We start from the raw sequence: 19,851 nt of genomic DNA on the forward strand, positions 1-19,851 counted from the left end.
CTAGATAAGTGGTTTGTAATTAGGGCCTGCCTTCATGGGGCAGTTGATACAGGTACAGATACAGGTGCAGGTGATTCCTCTTGTCAGTTCCAAGCAGGTGCCACTTTGCTGCTGTCCTTCTATGACCAAGTTTCCTCCGGTTAGCAGGCTTCATACATCACAGCAGGCAGGTTTATACACCTTAACCCAAAGCCAGTACTGCTAACAAATTACCTTGACATGTTGATTGCTTGCCTTAACTCACCCTGGAGGCCTCCAGAGGCCTTCTTCCCATCACCACAAACACTTCCAATTAGTGCACTGGTTTATCAGGAACTCTTTTCTTGGTGCTCTATTCTGCTCTCCATGACCTTGGTTGCCTGAGTGATACATCCTTTGATTTGTTTCTACATCCTGCTTGGATTTTTCCCCTGCTCATCTCTGTCTCTGCTTATATAGGATGTGTTTTATTGCCACACAGACTTAGTTGGTAGCCACTGTGGCATCATCCAACACTAACTATCCCTCAGTCAACTCTAGAACACCTATAGGTGGCCTCTATAAGAGACATTTCCAGGAACAGAATGCCAAACACACTGTTTATCAGACTTCTTGAGTTGCACAATGGGAGGAAATTGTTGCTTAGGAGTTCAAAAGACACACACCTGGAATGGTGCCCTGTTGCTTGTCCAGTCAATGCCAAGTTAATGATGGGAAGGAACTGCTGGTGTGTCACCTGATTGCCAAGCACTCTCCCAAATCCTTCCTGAGGTCAACATTCCCAACCCCACCAAACCCTACAGTTCACAAATCAGCTGCAAGTGGAGCGTAAAAAATGCAACATTGTGGAATTAACTGCTTATGGGCCACACCTGAAATTGCTTTATTTTGGACAGAGAAGTGGTTGCAACATGCCCTTAAAACCATCATGAGTGTCTAAGAGATGACAATGACTCATAGACTTATCTGTCATGAGCAGTTAAAATTCTAGAAATAAACTCAACGTGAATTCTTAAGAACAATGGTTCGAAAGAACTGACAGTTGAGAACCCATCCCATTTTACTTTGTAGATGCATTGATACATTTGTGGAAAATGACAAGAAATTAATCTTGAGCTGCTTTGCCCAAGAGGTTACCCATAGTTGTATACTCTCAACATACCTGCAAGACAACGTGCTGGAGCTATGCCAGGATCTGATATTATTGAGTCTGATTTTCCCAACTGAAGATCTTGATTTGGATTAGTTATCTTGAATGTGGACATTCTTCTTCCTTTAATAATATCCTAATGAGATAAATTAGGATTGCACACAACTTTAGTAACTTTACCTGTGTGAAAAACTGACTTTTGCTCACTTTTGGAATAAGGAAGGAGCAGCAGAAATTATTACCCACGAACCCTATGTAAAAGATCCTGTGTCACAGAAATACGTCTGGTCTTCTTTGGAAAGGTAGACTGACCCCAATTTCAGGACACCGCAGGAATTCAATATAAATTTGGAATTCTATGTTACAATTTACAGAGGAGTAGCTAACTCAACAACTGGAAAGGATAACGATTACTGTCTCTTGATTACAAAATTTTTTTCTGTTCAAGCCTTCTTTGAACTTTCATTACATGAAGTCAACTCCATGATCAGAAAGGCCATGAGAATTGTGCCAAATGCTAGATAAAGATGTAAGTTTGTCAACCCCTTCACCAGTCCTCTTGTTTACCTGGTTGCCCAATGAGATTGAGTCTCTCTATTGGATCAAGACTGGTGTTGACAAAGAGTCCTAGAGCCAAGATGGGAAGCCAGATAGAAAAATACAACGAGTTTAAGAATTACAGGCAGAGCTGGGAACAGGAAAAGTCAATAAGGCTTCAAGCAAAATGAGCAGTCAGAAATCACATGCATATCAGGAGTTCAGGTTAAGTGCGTAGGTTAAAAACCAAGCCAGCAGTCAGAAACCAGGAAACCCACAGGCAAGTCCAAGGGTCAGAAAAGGAGCAATGCAAGTCCAAGGGTCAGAAAACAAGTAAAAGGCCAAGACAGTCAATTAAAAAGCACCATCATGATGAACTTCACCAAAGTCCCTGCTGTTTCAGGGAAGAAGGTTCTTCCTTCATTTCTGTGGGAGATACGACCATGCGAGGTTGTGCAGATGGAAGCCGAGGATCCATGTTAAAAGACTGGAGTCAAATGACAGAGGCGCTGTGTCTGGAATCATGCTGAAGGATGCATCATGACACCTCTAGACAGTGCAGTAATTAACCACCTATGTCACGTCAGGATTTCAGGGCACGCTGGCCAGGAACAGCCACATCCCTGTCAGTACCATTTTTCCACCTCCTGGCACCCTTTCCCTTCTGATTCCCAAGCCCAGGAAATTTCATACTGCCCATCAGTGATCCAAATTCTTCCTGGGAGGCACAGTGCTCAGACTTTCCCATATCCTAAAGTCTTCCAAGTGAAAGAAAAAAAAAATGCTTCTTTTTTTTTCAATTTGGAAGGCATATCACAGATGCTAAGAGGAAGCAAGTGTATCAAACTCTGAGTTTAAATGATAAATATCCTTAGCTCTCCTGAAGGTATTTCAATTTGAAGGAAAGAACTAATTAATACAAAAGTGCCTCTAGAACTCTGCGCCAGCATGCTAGAGGAATAAGGGTTAAAAACAAAACATCTCTATTTAAAAAAAAATTACTTAAACATACAACTTGAATTATAGTTGTAAAAAAAAAATGTTGGTTTTCCTTCACGTTGAAAAATACTTATTAATCAAGACTTCTAAAGACTCTGTTTAAAGGCGATAACTGATTCATCTCCCTTATTTCCCTTTTTAATCAGGTATAGTTCTAGGAATAAACACAGACAATTTGAATTTTAATGATTTCCAACAAGTGATATTTGACCACATAAAAAATTCAAATATTTCTGTTTTCTAGGACAAAAGATAAATTATTGCAGAGGCCACGCTGCACAAAAAAAAAAAAAAAAGCAGGGGCTTGAAATTGTCTTGGCAAGTCCCTCCCCATCGCTGGTCCCAGTATCCTCACAGAGATAAAAGTACAGACTTTGCAGGGCCAGGCAAGGTGGCTCACGCCTACAATCCCAGCACTTTGGGAAGCCAAGGTGGGCAGATCACTTGAGGTCAGGAGTGCAAAACCAGCCTGACCAACATGGCGAAATCCCATCTCTATTAAAAGTACAAAAAAAAAATTAGCTGGGCATGGTGGCGGGCACCTGTAATCTCAGCTACTCAGGAGGCAGAAGCAGGAGAATAGCTTGAACCCAAGAGGTGGAGGTTACAGTGAGCTAAGATCATGCCACTGCACTCCAGTGAGACTCCATCTCGAATATATATATATATATACACACACACACACACACACACACAGAGAGAGAGAGAGAGAGAGAGAGAGAGAGAGAAGAGAGACTTTGCAGAGTTCTTGTGAAGATGAAAAATTATGCATGAGAAGTATCTAGCGCACATTGTAGCACACCATAGGTGTTCAATGAATAGTAGCAATTGCTACTTTTATTCTACTTACCTAACAAATGTCAAATCACTTTACACTGTAAACACACTTCTATCTAATGGAAAGAAGAGAGAGAAAAGCAGGAAGAGCATCGAGGTGCAGTGGCAGAAATTCCAGTAAAGAGTAGAAAACTAGGTAATGATCCCATTTTCATCATCAGTTAGTTGTGTGAGTCTTTGAAAGCCACCTAACTTCACTGAACCTCAGCTTCCTCATTTGAAAAAATGAAAGATTTGAACATATAACTTTGGTCACTCCCAGATGTGAGGGTCTCTGCCACTGATTACCTTCCCAAGCAGAGAGAAGACTGGTAAAAGATTGTCCCTATCTGGGGACAGCCTATCCCTAGGTGATCAGATGTTTGCCCAATGCAGCTCTGAACTCACCCTTACACCTACAGCTCCCAATCCTGCCTCTCATATTTGGACCTTGCTCAAGAGCACAAACTAATTTCTACTCCTAAGACCAGACATAAACCCTAATCACTAATACATGGTCATCCAAAGATTTAGGATAATTTGCTTTAGTTACTTGTGCCTTAGTTTTCTCCTCTGTAAAAGTAGAAGAGCAATATTCACCTTATTGAGTTTTTATGAAGATTAGATAAGACATGCTGGTTAAAGTGAGTTATCACCTGTACAGCATTGTACAACACTAACATAGCAACTATGATTATTGTTGGTTTACACTGCTGCAAACACTCTATGGAAAACAGAATAGAAGTTGCATTCTGTGTCAGGACACCATGGTTCATCCACCTGAGCTCTTGCCTTCTGTGGTTTTTGTAAGCCTAGAAGAATCAGGCAGAATGGCATTGAATTCTGCTGTAATCAGATATTGATTCTCTTCCTAACTGAGAAAGGAGGATTATTTAAACTTTCACTTATAGGAAACTGGCAGGAACCTGTTTAAATGGCCCAAGTAAGTTTTCACCTCTTTAGCAATATCCTACCCATGTGATCCGAGTTTTCCCTATTTCAAGAGGTAATTGCAGAATTCCAGGAAAGCCACCTATTACTAATTGTAACAAATCCATCAATCTCTACAAAGAACAACAGACCTTTCCCTCCAGAGCCCCACTCTTGGGCTTTGCTGGGCTTACTGTTCCATGGATCACCAGGCTCCTGTGGTCACAAGGAGGCTGTAAGAAATTCAAGGCCATCTAAGAGGAAGCTGAGCATGCTGCTGTGTTCCTCAGGGACGTCCTGAAATGCCCCCTGTTTGCAGTGTTGTGAAATGTTGTAGAGTCTCTTCCAGAATTTTTTCCTCCATACCAAAGCCTAAAAACTATTTGTTGATAAAGGTTTTAGGCAGTTACTTCAGGACATAGTCCCATGTGTTGGGTTTTCTGAGCAGTCAGCTATGTAGAAACTTTAGTTAACATTCTCTCTCTCTCTCTCTCTCTCTCATCCTTCCCATCCGCATTTCATTTGCAGGTCGCATGCCCTTGGCAGGGTTGAACCTGTAAACAGAATAGTAAGCAACTACTTGCCTGGTGTAATTTGAGATGTATCACAATCCCCCTGCTCAAAATGTCTTCCCCACCAAATGCCACAGGGCCTAAAATTCCCAGTATTCAACTCATGGCAACTAGTCTTCTCTTCCTTCACCCCATCATCTCTCCTAACACCTGCATGTGTGAAGCACATCCATCCTTCCAGGCCTAGCTCAATAACACTTTTTCCTGAAGCTTTCATGATCGCCCAGTTGGAAGTGATCGCTCATTCCTCTGAACATTCAAAAAGCTTCACTTGTGCCTCTTTTATGTGATATATTACTTTATATTTAAACACATGTATTATATCCCACCAGGTATAATCTGGAGTTTCAATTCCTCAGCTGAGTCTTATTTATCTTTGTACCACCATCCCATCCTCAAGCAACCAGGCCCAGAGCTGACACTTAATAAAGAATCAGTATCTGACCAATGGGTGCTATATGGCTGAATGAGGAGTAAGACACAGCTTTTCCTGGGCTGAGATTTTGCTGCTCACTAACTCTGTATACTTCAGCAGTCACTTCAGAGCCTTATTTTCTTACTATAAAATAAGGTCATTGAAGAGTTACAAATTCCAGAGCCCTCTCAGCCATCATTGCTAATCTACTGGATGATCTTACAGTTCATACTGGTTCAGCAAAAGCCCAACATTATTTGCATTCACTTTTGGAAATAGCTTGACAAAATATATACTGTATTAAGGTCTTTAAAAAGAAAAAAGGTAAATTTAAAAAACAGTAAGATAAGGCTAAACAAAAAGCAAACACACAGAAATAAATTATTGATGGTCCTATTTACTTACAAAGTGGGACATAAATTTAGCTTTTAGCTTCCTACCAACCAAAGCAAAAATGTATTAAAGTAAAAGTCTATTGTTTGCTCAAGAAAATACAGATTTTCCTGTTACTAAAATTCAAGAGAAATTGATGTAGTAAACTTTGTACTCAAAAATCCCAACAATGAATATGCCAGAAAGTTTCATAGAACTATTTCCTGCAGCATCCTTTTACAAGAGTGTTCCAGTTATCTATCACTGTACAACACCAAAATAGTGGCTTAAAGTGACAACATTGTGTATTATTATCTCTAAGATAAGGGGTTAAGCTAAGCAATTCTCACTTAGAGTCTCTTACAGAACTGTAGTCACAAAGTGACTGGGTCTGAAGTAACCTAGAGCCTAAGCTAGGAAGATTCAAACAACTGGAGGCTAGAACAGTTGGTCCTCGTCAGATATCTCTCGGTGGTCTCTCCATGTGACTCCAGCATGGCAGTGTTAGAGCAGCTAGAACTCTTACATAGAAGCTCAAGTGCTGAGAGGAAGACAGCCAAGCCAACTTTCGCACTTTTTATGGGTTAGCCTCAAAAATCACATAGTATCACTTCTAACACACCCATTTGCTAGAATCAAATCACTAAGACCAACCTGTATTCAAGGGAAGGGTATTTTAGTTTCCATCTTTTGATGGGGGAGTGTCCAAGAATGTGAGAATATGTCTTAAAACCATGATTAAGGAAAACATAGAAATTTGCTATTCAGTAAACACTATTCTTTGGAAAGCCAAAGAAGAAATACTTCAGCTTGATTCAGGGATAAAATTTAGAATTACAGAGTTGTGCTGTTCAATATGGAAGCCACTGGCATGAGTGGCTATTTAAACTTCACTAAAATTAAATTAAACATTTTCAGTACCATTATTTTGTTTTAATAGCCACATTCCAAATGCTCAATAGCCACACATGGCTAGTGACTATTAATGATGGATACACAGTTACAGAACATTTCCATCACTGCAGAAAGTTCTATCGAGAAACACTTATCTAGGATGATGAAAGAACAATATATCCTTAATGGAGGCTGAGGTGTAGGGAGCATTACTTGAGCCCACAAATTCAGGGTTCCAGTGAGCTACGATCATGTCACTGCACTCCAGCCTGGTGACGGAGCAAGACCTTGTCTCTAAAAGGAAAAAAAAAAAAAAAAACTATATATCCAGCTGTCGATTAGAGCTGCTAAGTCTTCTAATTAAGCTTTTGGTAGGAATTGGGCAAAAGAGATGTCCAAATTGTAACATTTGACAAGACTATGAACCGCATGAAATCTGTGTTGCTAAAATAAGATAGTCCATATGCCTTTAAAATCAACCAAGTAGAAGGTAGATTCACTTCCTTTAAAGAAAATGAAGGTAGGCCTGGGTGATTGCTGTCAAAATGGGCAGTTCATAAAACCTGGGAAAGTAGTGTTGGTCTGGGCCAGACACTACACCGGATGCTACTCTGGATGCAAAAACCATCATCGTGAAGAACATTGATGATGGCACCTTAGAATGCCCCTACAGCTGTTCTCTGGTGGCTGGAATTGACTGTTATCCTTGAAACGTGACAGCTGCCATGGGCAAGAAGAGCACCCAGAGGTCAAAGATCAAGTCTTTTGTGAAAGTTTATAACTGTGGTCACCTCATGCCCACAAGGCACTCTGTGGATACGCCCTTGGACAAAACTGTCATCAACAAGGATGTCTTCAGAGACCCTCCTCTTAAACACAAGGCCCAAAGGGAGGCCAAAGTCAAATTCAAAGAGAGGTAAAAGAACAAGTGGCTCTTCCAAAAGCTGTGGTTTTAGATTTTTTTGGGGGGGTCATTAAAAATTTTAAAAATAAAAATAAAAAAAGGAAGAAAAAAAATGAAGGCTCCTAACCAAGACCCAAATCGCTGGCCACCTTGCCTCCATGTGGAGGTTTTCAGTGAAGGACCTGTCAGTAAGGGCAAGATTTTCCTCCAGACTTTCACACACTGTTTTCTCAAAACATTTGGGGGAAAGAAAAATAAAATCAAAGCTACAAAGTTCATTCCCTCACTCTTTAATTCAACATTTACTGAGTAGGCAAGGATGCTATGATTTGCATCTGAAAAAAAAAGATTGAAATAGATTTTACTAATCTCCCAAGTCCCAGAAATAAACAAACAAATGTCAATAACATGCCCAAGGAATATCCACTTTTAAGTAGCATCATTTTCTACTGAAACCACCAGAGAAAAATGGTTGCAAAACGTACCCCTAAATAGCTGAAAGAGTCGGCCAGCTATATATAATCATTAGATATAAGCCAATTAAATTGCAAATACTATCTGCCAAAAACGATGATTTTGAATATAGAAAAGTTGAATTCAAGCCACTCTATTTTCCAGTAAGATAAAGAGGCCATTTCTTGTTAGTGACAATAAAATTACATCACTAGCATAGACAGTAGTTATTTTTGTACTTTTTATAATAAGGGTACATGCAGTTAGATCACACACAAATTGTTTCAAATCATTAAGATACAAATTAAAAAGAAGAGTTGGAGGAAGCAGAGGCAGAACACAGTTTCATTTTTTAAAGACCAGAATTATCTGATCTGTTAGGAAACCATTCTCAGGAACACTTATTGTGGTATAAAGCTCAGACTGCATATAAGCATCAGTTATCAGATCTTACAGCCCAGCTGCATTACATATCTTCTCCTTCACCCTCCCCACCCTCTCTCCACCCTTTACCCTGCTCTGTGTCTCAGGAGGCTGACTTGTATGGGCTGCATCAATGGGCTCCCTCTCCATACCCCTTCTAAAGGAGTTCAGTCAATGGGAGGTACCCGCAAGAGATTAGAGACCGGGAGAATAGGAAGTTAGAGAATTTAACCCCCCCAGCTTCCTCCCTACTGGGCCACCGTAGGTTGGCTGCATTCCTCACCCAAATGCTGATGTCAAGCAGTCCTCTTCATATGGCTCCACTCTCCAAATCCCCGTAACCCCTCACTTCCTTTGATTTTTCACCCATGAGTTGCAGTGGCTCCCTGCTATTATTGTTGGCCTAAGGAACTATACCCACCTCTCGTAGGTTTTCCTCAACTCTACCTGCACCTTTGTATCTAGTTCCTTTCTTTCTTTTTCTTTCCTTTTTTTTTTTTTTTTTTTTTTTTTTAGAAGGAGTCTTGCTCTGTCACCCAGGCTGGAGTGCAGCAGCACAATATCAACTCACTGCAACCTCCGCCTCCCAGGTTCAACTGATTCTCATGCCTCAGCCTCCCGAGGAGCTGGGATTACAGGCATGCACCACCATACGTGGCTAATTTTTGTGTTAATATTTTTAGTGGGGATGGAATTTCACCATGTTGACCAGGTTGGTCTCGAACCCCTGACCTCAAGTGATCCGCCTGTCTCAGCATCCCAAAGTGCTGGGATTATAAGCATGAGCCACTGCACCTGGCCTGTATACAGTTCCTTTCATTAAAGTCTCCTTAGTTACTCGAATCGTGTGCACTGTTTCCTTACAAACCCTGATGATACACAAATTCATTACTAGTTTTTAATGCCCAGAGATCAAAGAAAGATCAATTAAATATATAAGCAATCTTAAAGTTATTCCTGAAAGATTTTTCCAGCACATCAAAAAGAGTATAACATGATTAATAATGGAATATTGTACCTAAATCCAACCTGTTCCTCAGGAAATATTAACGGAAAAAAAAAATGAGAACTATAATTTATGAAAAACATTTAAATGAAAAGTCTGCCAAAATAATGACTCTATGATTTCACACAGCAATATTGTCCTTTTAAAAAAAACAGGGGGCAGGAAAGTTTAACCAGACAAAATTAATAAGAGTAAACAAATTAGCCCTCAATTAGAGCAGAACTTGAGCAGTTCGGGTGGTAAGAAGTCTTTGTAATCAACAGCACTGTATGAGGAAGTAATATCAGGACACAATCAACAAATAGACTTGTTATCCCAAAGATAGGTGAAGTTGTCCTGGAGTTAAGTCCCTGAAGCTACCCTGCCCGCTACCTCTACGGTGCAGTGAATGAACAAAATTCTTCAACTCAGGCAAATCTGCTTTCAAAGTAGGCCCAGCACTTTGGGAGGCCAAGACGGGTGGATCACGAGGTCAGGAGATCAAGACCATCCTGGCTAACACGGTGAAACCCCGTCTCTACTAAAAAATACAAAACACTAGCCAGGCGAGGTGGCGGGCACCTGTAGTCGCAGCTACTCGGGAAGCTGAGGCAGGAGAATGGTGTAAACCCAGCAGGCGGAGCTTGCAGTGAGCTGAGATCCGGCCACTGCACTCCAGCCTGGGCGACAGAGCAAGACTCTGTCAAAAAAAAAAAAAAAAAAAAAAAAAAAAAAAACCACTTATAAAGTGAAGGAAATAATATTTCCAATGTAGAGTAGTTGTAAGGATTAAGTAGAAAAATACATATAAAATACCTAGCACAGTGCCTGATTTGTTCAAGTCATTAAGAAATGGAAATTCAAAAGGAAATCCAACAGAAGGAAACCAAAGACTTACATTGTGAGACCAGCCTGAAAATCAGCAAGTAGATTAGAAACATATATGAAGGAATAGTTGACAAAGTGTCTCAGCCAGGCTTCTGTGGGTCATGTACATTTCGAGGACCTCTATAGTGGATGAAATCCTTTCTCAAATTCCCTTCTGTAAGAAATAATCACCTAAGAGAATTTTCTCATTCTCTGTCCTGGAAGATCTCCAGCTTTCCTTCTTTTTCTTGCACTTTATGTTTCAGGTTAATTAACACTTTCCCCAAGGTACATACTGATCATTTCTTGCTATCACAAACCATCCTAGAGGCCGGCACGGTTCAAATGGGTACTGGACTGAAGTAGGCACACCATTGGCAAGTGGTTGCCCTTCCAGCTGACTGGAAAGTTTTCCGGCACTTTGTTCCAGAAGTGCCCTGAGTGCAGTGCCCAGCCGGGTCCTCCGCTCAGTCTTTTGAGATCATCCCATCTGAGTGACTAAACATTGCCTTTGGGTGGGTGGGCCACACGCAGGACCCAGAAGTAAGATCATCATTTCCTCACAAAAGGGAATGCTTTTTCCTTCCATTCTATTCTTTGTGTTATGCCAGAGACTCATGACTGACCCTAAAATTCATATTTTAACAGCAGTCTCTAAGATATAAAGATTCTTCAACAGGACCTTAAGGAAGTGGGAGTGAGAACAAAGTATTTAGACATAGGAGAGAGGAAGAGTGTTCCAAAAACTAAGACACTTCACAGTGTGTTGGAAAGTCCCATGAAAGCACACGTGAGAGAACCTTGAAGACAAATCAATTCAGAAATTCCACCCCCTCCCTGAAGTTGGTTTACAGACCTTGCAAACGTAGGCCCAGTTCCCCGAGTTTTCCTGATTCTGGGATTGGTGTTCCGTGGATCCTCACGACGAACTTCCTAGTAGACTCCTCAATAAAATATGCCATGGTGAACAGAAAGAACTCAAGTAAAAGGGATCAACATGTAGCAAACTCCTACTATGTGCCAGGCATTGCACAGCACTTTTTACCCGTTATCTCAGTCAATCCTGATAGTAACCCCATCAAATAGACAGTGTAATCCCCATTTCACAGGTAAAAATGAAAAGACTCTGAGAAGTTAGGTAACTTACTTAAGATTAACTTGTAGAACAATAATTTGCACCAGATCTTCCTGTTTCGTAGCCCATTCTCATTTCATTCTGCCACACATTCATCAAGGACGTCATCCATTGCTCAGCATCTTTACATGTAGCTATGAAACCCTGTAACACATTCTGTTTATTCTGGCATAGGCTCTTCATCTTTTACACAAAGTTGCCAAAAGTACCAATGACTTCTAGAAATCCAGATAACCCAAATGTACAGTATCCCCCACTCTACTATTTTCTACATGTAACTGGGTGCTTGACAATGAACACCTGTATCAGTTGTCTGTCATTGCATAATAAACCAATACAAAGCTAGTTGCTTACAACAACAATTTATTATATATCATGATTCTGTCAGTCATTTGGGCCATTCTTCCACTGGTCTTACATAAGCCTACTCACAAAGCTGCATTTAGCTGGTAGGTCACCTGGGGATAGGTAGAGCTTGAGGCAACAGGGTCTCTCTCTACACATGGTCTTTCATAACAAGTTTTTTTACAACATGGTGATCTCAGGGCAGCTTCCAAGATAACAAGCCTCAAAGTGCATGCATTTTACAAGCTTATGTCCCAAGCCTTTGGCCAAACCCCAAATCATTATGGGAGGGAACTAGGGGCATGAATACCATGAGGCACAATTCACTGAGGATCATTATTGTAACAATGTACCACAGCTGGCCCTCTGATCCCAATGACTGACATCCCTCCCATCTGCAAAATGCATCACTCATCCCAAAACCACCAAAGATCTCATCCAATCATGGCATCGAACTACAAGTCTAGACTCATCTGTCTCAGGTCCAGGTGCGGCTGAGGCTACTTGGGTGCAGTTCCTCATGCAGCTCCACAGGTGTGGCTTCTCATCATTCAAGAACCCATGAATTTAAAAAAAAAAAAAAAGTTATTGCCTCCATGCATACTCATCACACAATTGTGAGACTGGTACACTCAATAGATACTCCCATTTAAAAGGGGGAGGAACAGAAAGCCACAAAGCCATCTGGTCCATAGCAATTCTGAGATCCAGTCATGAGTATATTGCAGGACCTTCTATTCTAGGTATAGAAAATGCTACTTGAATACAGCCTGGTTTACCTACTTCTATTCTCTGGAAGTGGTTGCCTCTGCTTTCTCCAAGATGACCTATGTTTTCAATAAAAATAGCCTGTGTGTGCAGCTGAGTAATTTTCTCAGCTTACCTCCTGTTTCTATTTATTTTGACCTTCCTATACATCAGTTAGTCTAAACTAATCCAATACCTTTCTATGTGGGCTTTCTATATGCCAGGTGATAGTCCACTTGATTAGACAAAAGCTGTACCCACAACTATTTTTGAGATAGGACTCTACTTTGGTTCAGTATGTCAAGGTGCTGTGGAAAAAATGCCCTTAAAATTCTTAAAAGCCATTTTGCCCAGCTGAGAGAATCTAGTAGTCACTATTTTAAATCATTCTGTGGTCTTAAGAAAGTCTTGTAGCCACACCCTTGATTTGATTTGTACCCTGAGACCATTTCTAACTTTGAGAATCTTTTTTCAGTAGGAGAGACTGGCAATGTCAGACAGCTTTATTTCCCACCTAGCATATCCTGGGCACTCCATATTTGCTTTAAAGTCTGATTGCAAATGGAGCAATTCTTTTTTTTTTTTTTTTTTTTTTTTTTTTTGGTTCATCTCTCTCTTCCTATATCCTAGTATGTATCACTTTTAAAAAGCTAATTGGCCCCTTCAGCATTCTAAATGGAAACTTCCTTAAGCCAAATCTACAAGTTCATTAAGTACATTTTTTATCTTCCAAGTTTCTGGAGATGACAGTGTTGCCAGTTATTCTACTACTATATAACGTGATTTGCCCTTTATCAGCCTCCAGTAGTGGTTTCCTCTCAGGTCCTCGGGCTCCACTAATAATCTACTTGCTGTACCTATTGCCTCTGCTAACCACTCAACCCCAAAGCCAATGCCGCATAGTTTAGCTTTTTGTTACAGCAACATACCATTTCTGGGTATAAATTTTTATATCGGGCTGGGCGTGGTGGCTCAAGACCGTAATCCCAGAACTTTGGGAGGCCGAGGCAGGCGGATCACCTAAGATCGGGAGTTCGAGACCAGCCTGGCCAACATGGCAAAACCCCGTCTCTAATAAAAATACAAAAATTAGCCAGTCATGGTGGCAGACGCCTGTAATCCCAGCTACTTGGGAGGCTGAGGCAGGAAAATCACATGAACCTGGAGGGTGGAGGTTGCAGTGATCTGAGATTATGCCACTGTACTCCAGCATGGGCCACAGAGCAAGACTCCATCTCAAAAAATAAAAATAAAAATAAAATATATATATATCTCTCTCTCTCAGTTTTCCATTCCTAGGAAGTAAATGACCCCAAAATTTAGTGGCTTAACAGCAATTTCTATTTCTCATGATTCTGTGAATTAGCTGGGTCACACTTCTGCTGGTCATACCTAGGATCATTCATGCAGCTGCATCCAGCCTGGGGACTGGGCTCAACTGGTCTCTCCTACTATATGGTATATAATCCAGGGCTTCTTTATAGCATAAAGGTCTTAGGGTTCCAAGATGACAAGACCCAACATGCAAGTGCTTATCAAACCTCTGCTTCTATCAGATTTGTTTTGTTTTGTTTTGTTTTAATTTATTTTATTTTATTTTATTTTTTGAGACAGAGTTTCACTCTTGTTGCCCAGGCTGGAGTGCAGTGGTACCATCTTGGCTCACTGCAACCTCCGCCTCCTGGGTTCAAGCAATTCTCCTGCCTCAGCCTCCCAAGTGGCTGGGATTACAGGCATGTGCCACCATGCCCAGCTAATTTTGTATTTTTAGTAGAGACGGGGTTTCACCATGTTGGTCAGGCTGGTCTCAAACTCCTGATCTCAAGTGATCCACCTGCCTTGGCCTCCCAAAGTGCTGAGATTACAGGCATGAGCCACGGCACCCAGCCCACATTTGTTTATATCACATTAGCCAAGGCAAGAGCAAGGCTGAGTCCAGTACAAATGTAGGAGAGGCATATATAAGGGTGTGGATACTAGGAGGTTTAATCCATTCAGGTCATTGCTATAACAATCTGCTCCAAAACCAAAATGTAAGTTTCATGCTTTTATCTGGATCTTTATTCAAGTATATAGCCCAATATCTTGTTCACTTGGACTTATTTGGCATGTTTGTTTAATTGAATTAAAGAGGTAGAAAGTTTTAGAAACACAAGGACCAGAAAGGCTGAAACTACTGTAGTTTTGGAAATCCAAAAGACTATAGAGCAAAGCTAACCATTAAAAAACATTTTTTTCACCATTTTTCCATATTCTTGTGAATCAAATACGTTTTCTGACCAAAGGGATTTAGGGTATCATAATTTTCAAATAAATAACTGACTCATCAACCTTGTCTCTGTCATGGTCATAGCTATTCTAGAAATAAATTCTATATGAATTTGCAAATTTTCTCATTCTAAATAACTGTTTGAACATCTGAATAATCACACAATGTAGATTCCTCTGTATTTGCACAAGAGAAAAAGAATTAAATAGAATTACTGGCATTTCAAACCCAGTATTTGAATTTTGCTAAGATTAGACGCTAGACTTGATTTGTCTTTCCCATCTGAGGATATAGGTATATTTAGTTTTTCACTAAAATAAAGAGAATCATGGCTGTGTTTTAATGGCCTCAAAGGTTCTTTTCCTAACAGTCATTTTCTCCAGAAGAGGTTGAGGTTTTTCATCAACAGTAGTGGATAATGATGAGCACATTTTGAAACTGACTCATGATTAATGATATCTTCCTTTCAAGGATTGATAGACCATAAAACTCTGCGCTAAAAGACACATTCTTCCCTTGCTACCAATTGTGAGTCTAAGAATCCAGGTATGTTTGCACTATTTTTTTCCCATGAAGCAGAATATCCCATCAAAGTGTAACAAGGGGAGTCACTGAGAACTCAATTTGCATGTGCTGCTTTTTTTTATTTTGTTCTGTTCTATTTTGTCTATTTGCTTGCTTGTAATACAATAACTCCTCTGCCTAAGTTTCCAGTTCTAGCATATGATGTTCCTACCCCAACGTAGGGAACAACAGGAGGGGTTCCTGAACCTATTTTTGGGGACCAGATGGGGCCAGTAATGCATACTCTATTTGAAACTCCTGCTACCAATTGGTCCTGATAAGTATGTGCAGCCTATTGTGATGCTGATGATAACAATAGCCAGGGTTTATTGATTCCTCACTGTGCCAAGCATTGTTCAAAGCACTTTACAGGATTAACTCATTTAATCCTCACAACTCTCTGAGGTGGGCATTATGATTTATCTCTACTTTATAGAGAAGGGCACTGAGGTGTAAAGCAATTTATTTGGGGTTAAACAGTTTTAAGTGGCAGAGCCAGGATTTGAACCCACCACCAACTCTATTGCTTCAAAGACACTGGTCTCAAGCAGAATTCAGAATTTTTTCCTACATCTGTGGCCTTGGGACTGTATCCTTAGCAGGATGTCACTGATACTCATAGGCTTTGATGTTATTTGACCTATCTGACTTTCTGATGCTTTGCACAAATTGTTAATAGAAAGGTAATTACAGTCACCTAAGGCCAATGACATCTTGGCCTAGATTGTCTCCTTGATTGTTTGGGAGACTATATCCTCCTAGAATCCAAATGGGATTGCTACCCAGGTCACTATCTGTGCTGATGTGTCATGGCCTCCAACCCCACAAAGCTGGAACTCTCATGCGCCATGCGCCCTCCCTAGTCACCACCACCATGTCCCACCCTTACACACAGTCAATCCAAATGTGTTTCCTGAGGGTGTACTCTATGTCAGGCTCATTGTATACACAGAAGATAGGCCCACATACTGAGGGCTTTCATTCCCAACAGCCCAGACTTCCAATTTGAGAAACATGATTACTTTGGGGAAATACCAACCTGGCAGTAATTGGTGGGGAGAAATGTTTTAGGAAAGATTCAGACTAAACCACCTTTGTGGTCCCTTCCAACCCCACCCCCATCCTCTTAATTTCTCTCTAAGGCAAGCATTTATTAGTTTGATTTCAACACACACACTTGTACCTGTAATTACTATATAATGTCTGTTTACTTTTTTAAATGAAAATGAATTTAAATTAATCTTGTTTTGTGAATTTCAAGGCACCCCCTGAGATAAATGAAGACACTCCAGGGTGTCATCAAGCCAGTGCTGGGAATCCTACTCTACAAAGTAGAGAAGAGAGCTCATTAAACCTTGAAGGAGCCAGAGGGGAGAAATGTATATAGATATAGAGAGAGCACACTAAAAAGAGAGTTTTATATGTGCATTATACATGCACGCAAATATATGTGAAAGGTGGTGCACCAAAATGTGGTTATCTTTAGGTGACTTGTTTCTCATAAACTTAATATCAATGCCACTCATGACTAAGCTCTCTGTACCAGAGAGGAGATCCTGGGAGCAACATTTCCAAAATCCTTCCCATGGATCTTGAGTGCCAATGAGAGGCACCTATGTAAGATTTGGAAAGAAAAGAGAGACCATCATTTGCCAGAGACAGGTAAGTGCATAGGCAGACGAAAGGCTGAAAACAGCATTCAGGTGAATTTCTTGAGACCCCCCACATGAGTGCCAGAGACTGAGATAACTGGTGGGAATTTCCCAGAAGTTCCTGAGACTTACAGTGGAATTGCTTCCAGGAAGGATCTTAAAGAGAATCTCATTTAGATGTTACCAGCTCAGATCAGCCCACCTGCCAGGTATGTAAACCCTGAATTCCTTATATTGCTTCCTTTCCTACTAGGAGAGCACAGAATGGTTTCTCTTTTCCTAATTGAACACCAACTAATATAAATAGGTAATAGGTGATCATTTTTAAAATTTTGCATGTGTACGTATTTTAATGCTTTTACAATAAACATATTATTTTATAATATAGCAATAAAAGCTTTAATATGTGTTTAATATATAATGTCATAAATATTCTAATACACACACTGCAGAAGCTCAGAAGAGGGACACAAAACATGAATTGGAGCAGGGAAAGCTTCCTAGAGAAAGTGCTCTGTTTCCAAAGTGAAACTTAAGGAAGCTGAGGTGTTGCTGCAGGCCAAAGGTAAGAGCAGGGCAGGAAAAAAGCACAGCATGGGCACAGGCACATAGGAGAGCTCTGCTTCTCTGACTGACTGCACATTGTTCAGTGTAACGGGAAAAGCACTGCTGCAGAGGAATGAGGTAAGGTGAGGCTGAAGGAAAAAGCAAGAGGCCTCATCCTGGAGGGCTTGATATGCCAGTCTGTAAATCTTGGGGGTTGTTCTTGAAGACAATAAGGAGTTATTGAAGAACTGGAAAAGTAACTTCTGTGCTCTATAGAAGTCTGCGGATGCACAGAGGGGAAATGTGTAGAGGCCGGAATAGAGTAGGCCAGTCCAGGGATCTACAGAGATGAAGGGTCCTAAGGAGGTTTTCGGGGGATGGGATTTGGGTGGGAAGAAGGCCTGTTACAGAGGGGAAAGGAGGGGCTTGTGTGGAAAAAGGTTGTCCATGGTGCCTTCTTTCCCCTAAACTACAGGGAGGCTAGAGACATTTAAATTGGAGGATAATGACTGGGGCACTTTTTGCCCTGCCTGGAAAGGAAACTAGTGTAAAGATAGGTAGAGTAGGAAGCAATGTTTCAAGCATTCCTCTAGAAAGGAAATCTGGAAACCAAGCGCTTCCTTGGAACAAAAAACAGGAAAGGTACATGTACATTAAGCATGTTTTTCTTGGACATCTTTCTAACCTGTAGATAAAGCCAATGGGTTGTTCTAATCCAGCATTCTTAGGTGTTTCTAACTGACTTCAAGTTTTCACCCAGGCCAGTTAGGCCCCTTTGAGGCCTCTCTCTCTGCTGACCAGATCCTCCGCCCATAGCCCTGCTCAGCTAAAACTTCTCAGCTCCAGAGAAGAGACACCTGGAGATCTCCAACTCACCACCTCTGTGACCAGACCACTTTCTGGGTGCTACCGACGACCAAAGGAAAAACAGAGCTGCAGGACAGACAAGCCTTACACCAGGGCTTCTTAGTCATAGGTGTGCTTATGAGCCACCTGAGGATCTCATAGGTCGGACGGCCTGAGATTCTGCATTTATCACAGGCTCGCAGGTGACATCAACTGTGGATCACACCTTGAGAAGCACTGGTCTAAAGGTGGTGGAGGGAGCAGCCAGGAGTTTCGAAGGTGCCAAAAGGAAACCAGATGCTGACAGTTTGTGAGCTCCACTGGTTCATCATATTTGTTGCATCTGCACTGGAAAATGAACCTATGTGGCCTATAGTTTCAGAGACTGCAAAACTTAAAACAAAGGGGAAAGAAAAAAAGCAATACAGCAGTTTAGAAACTTCAAAGGTTTAGTGCTGTGGTGAGCATATTGAAGATAAGAAAACAAAGTAAATAAAGGCAACTGTATTGGTTTTCTATTGCTGCATAACAAATTGCCACAAACTTAATGGCTAAAGAAACACCATTTATGATGTCAGTTCTGTAGGTTAGAAGTTGGCCACAGGTTAGCTGAACCTCTGCTCAGGGTCTCCTCAGGCTGATATCAAAGTGCCGGCCAGGCTACGGCTCAGCTGAGGCTCAAGGCAGCATGAACAGAAGTGAGAGAGTCCACCAAAATGGTTTTGATCACAGAAGTGCCTCTCCCCTAACTGAGTGCTCCCTCTTGATTCCACTCTCACCTGCCTTTGTTGAATGGCTTTTCAAAAACCAAAGTCTAGTCCCCACCTCCCTCCCCATCTGCAGCTCCCATGATGATAGCATCTGATGCGAGGCAGCATTCCCAACACCCCAACTTAAACTTTCAATGCGCTCCTGGGATGATCTAAGAAAAAAAAAAAAAAAAACACAAAATTTTAAGTGCCATAAAGGCAATTGGCTTGTCAAAAGTACAAGAAATCAACTAGTAAATTGGGAGATTTCAGTTACGGTATGTTCTGCAACAGTATACGAATCACAAATTTTTCAACAAGACAAAAAAAAGAGAAACAAGGAAAAGCTATCAGTGCCATCTTGTGGAAAGACCTATATTAAAATGTCCAAGGTAATCTGGCCACACCCCAGACCATTTCAGAGCCTCTACTCCGAAGGCTGACACACATCCAACTGACATGAGGGTAGCTTCACTGTTTGTTTGCGGGTAATGGTTCTGGTAGAGGCTCCATTCTAATTGCTTGCTTCTTGTGCCGTGACCAATTGTTAAATAATTTGTATATCATCTCTAACCATACAAATACTACAGCAACCTATACCTCCAATACCATACACATATAAAATTCATGCCCAGACTACTCTGGTTGGTTCCCCCACAAAGCATGGTTCTCCAAATATGGAAAATTTGTATTAACCTATCA

General features: G+C 41.0%; 1 pseudogene; it reads left to right on the forward strand.

The window, feature by feature from the left end:
- The first annotated feature begins 4,716 nt into the window (after positions 1–4,716).
- On the forward strand, positions 4,717–8,870 carry LOC110741171 (annotated as a pseudogene).
- Positions 8,871–19,851: the final 10,981 nt, after the last annotated feature.

This window comes from Papio anubis, chromosome 1 (assembly GCF_008728515.1).
Source record: "Papio anubis isolate 15944 chromosome 1, Panubis1.0, whole genome shotgun sequence".
NCBI classification, from domain to species: Eukaryota; Metazoa; Chordata; class Mammalia; order Primates; family Cercopithecidae; genus Papio; species Papio anubis.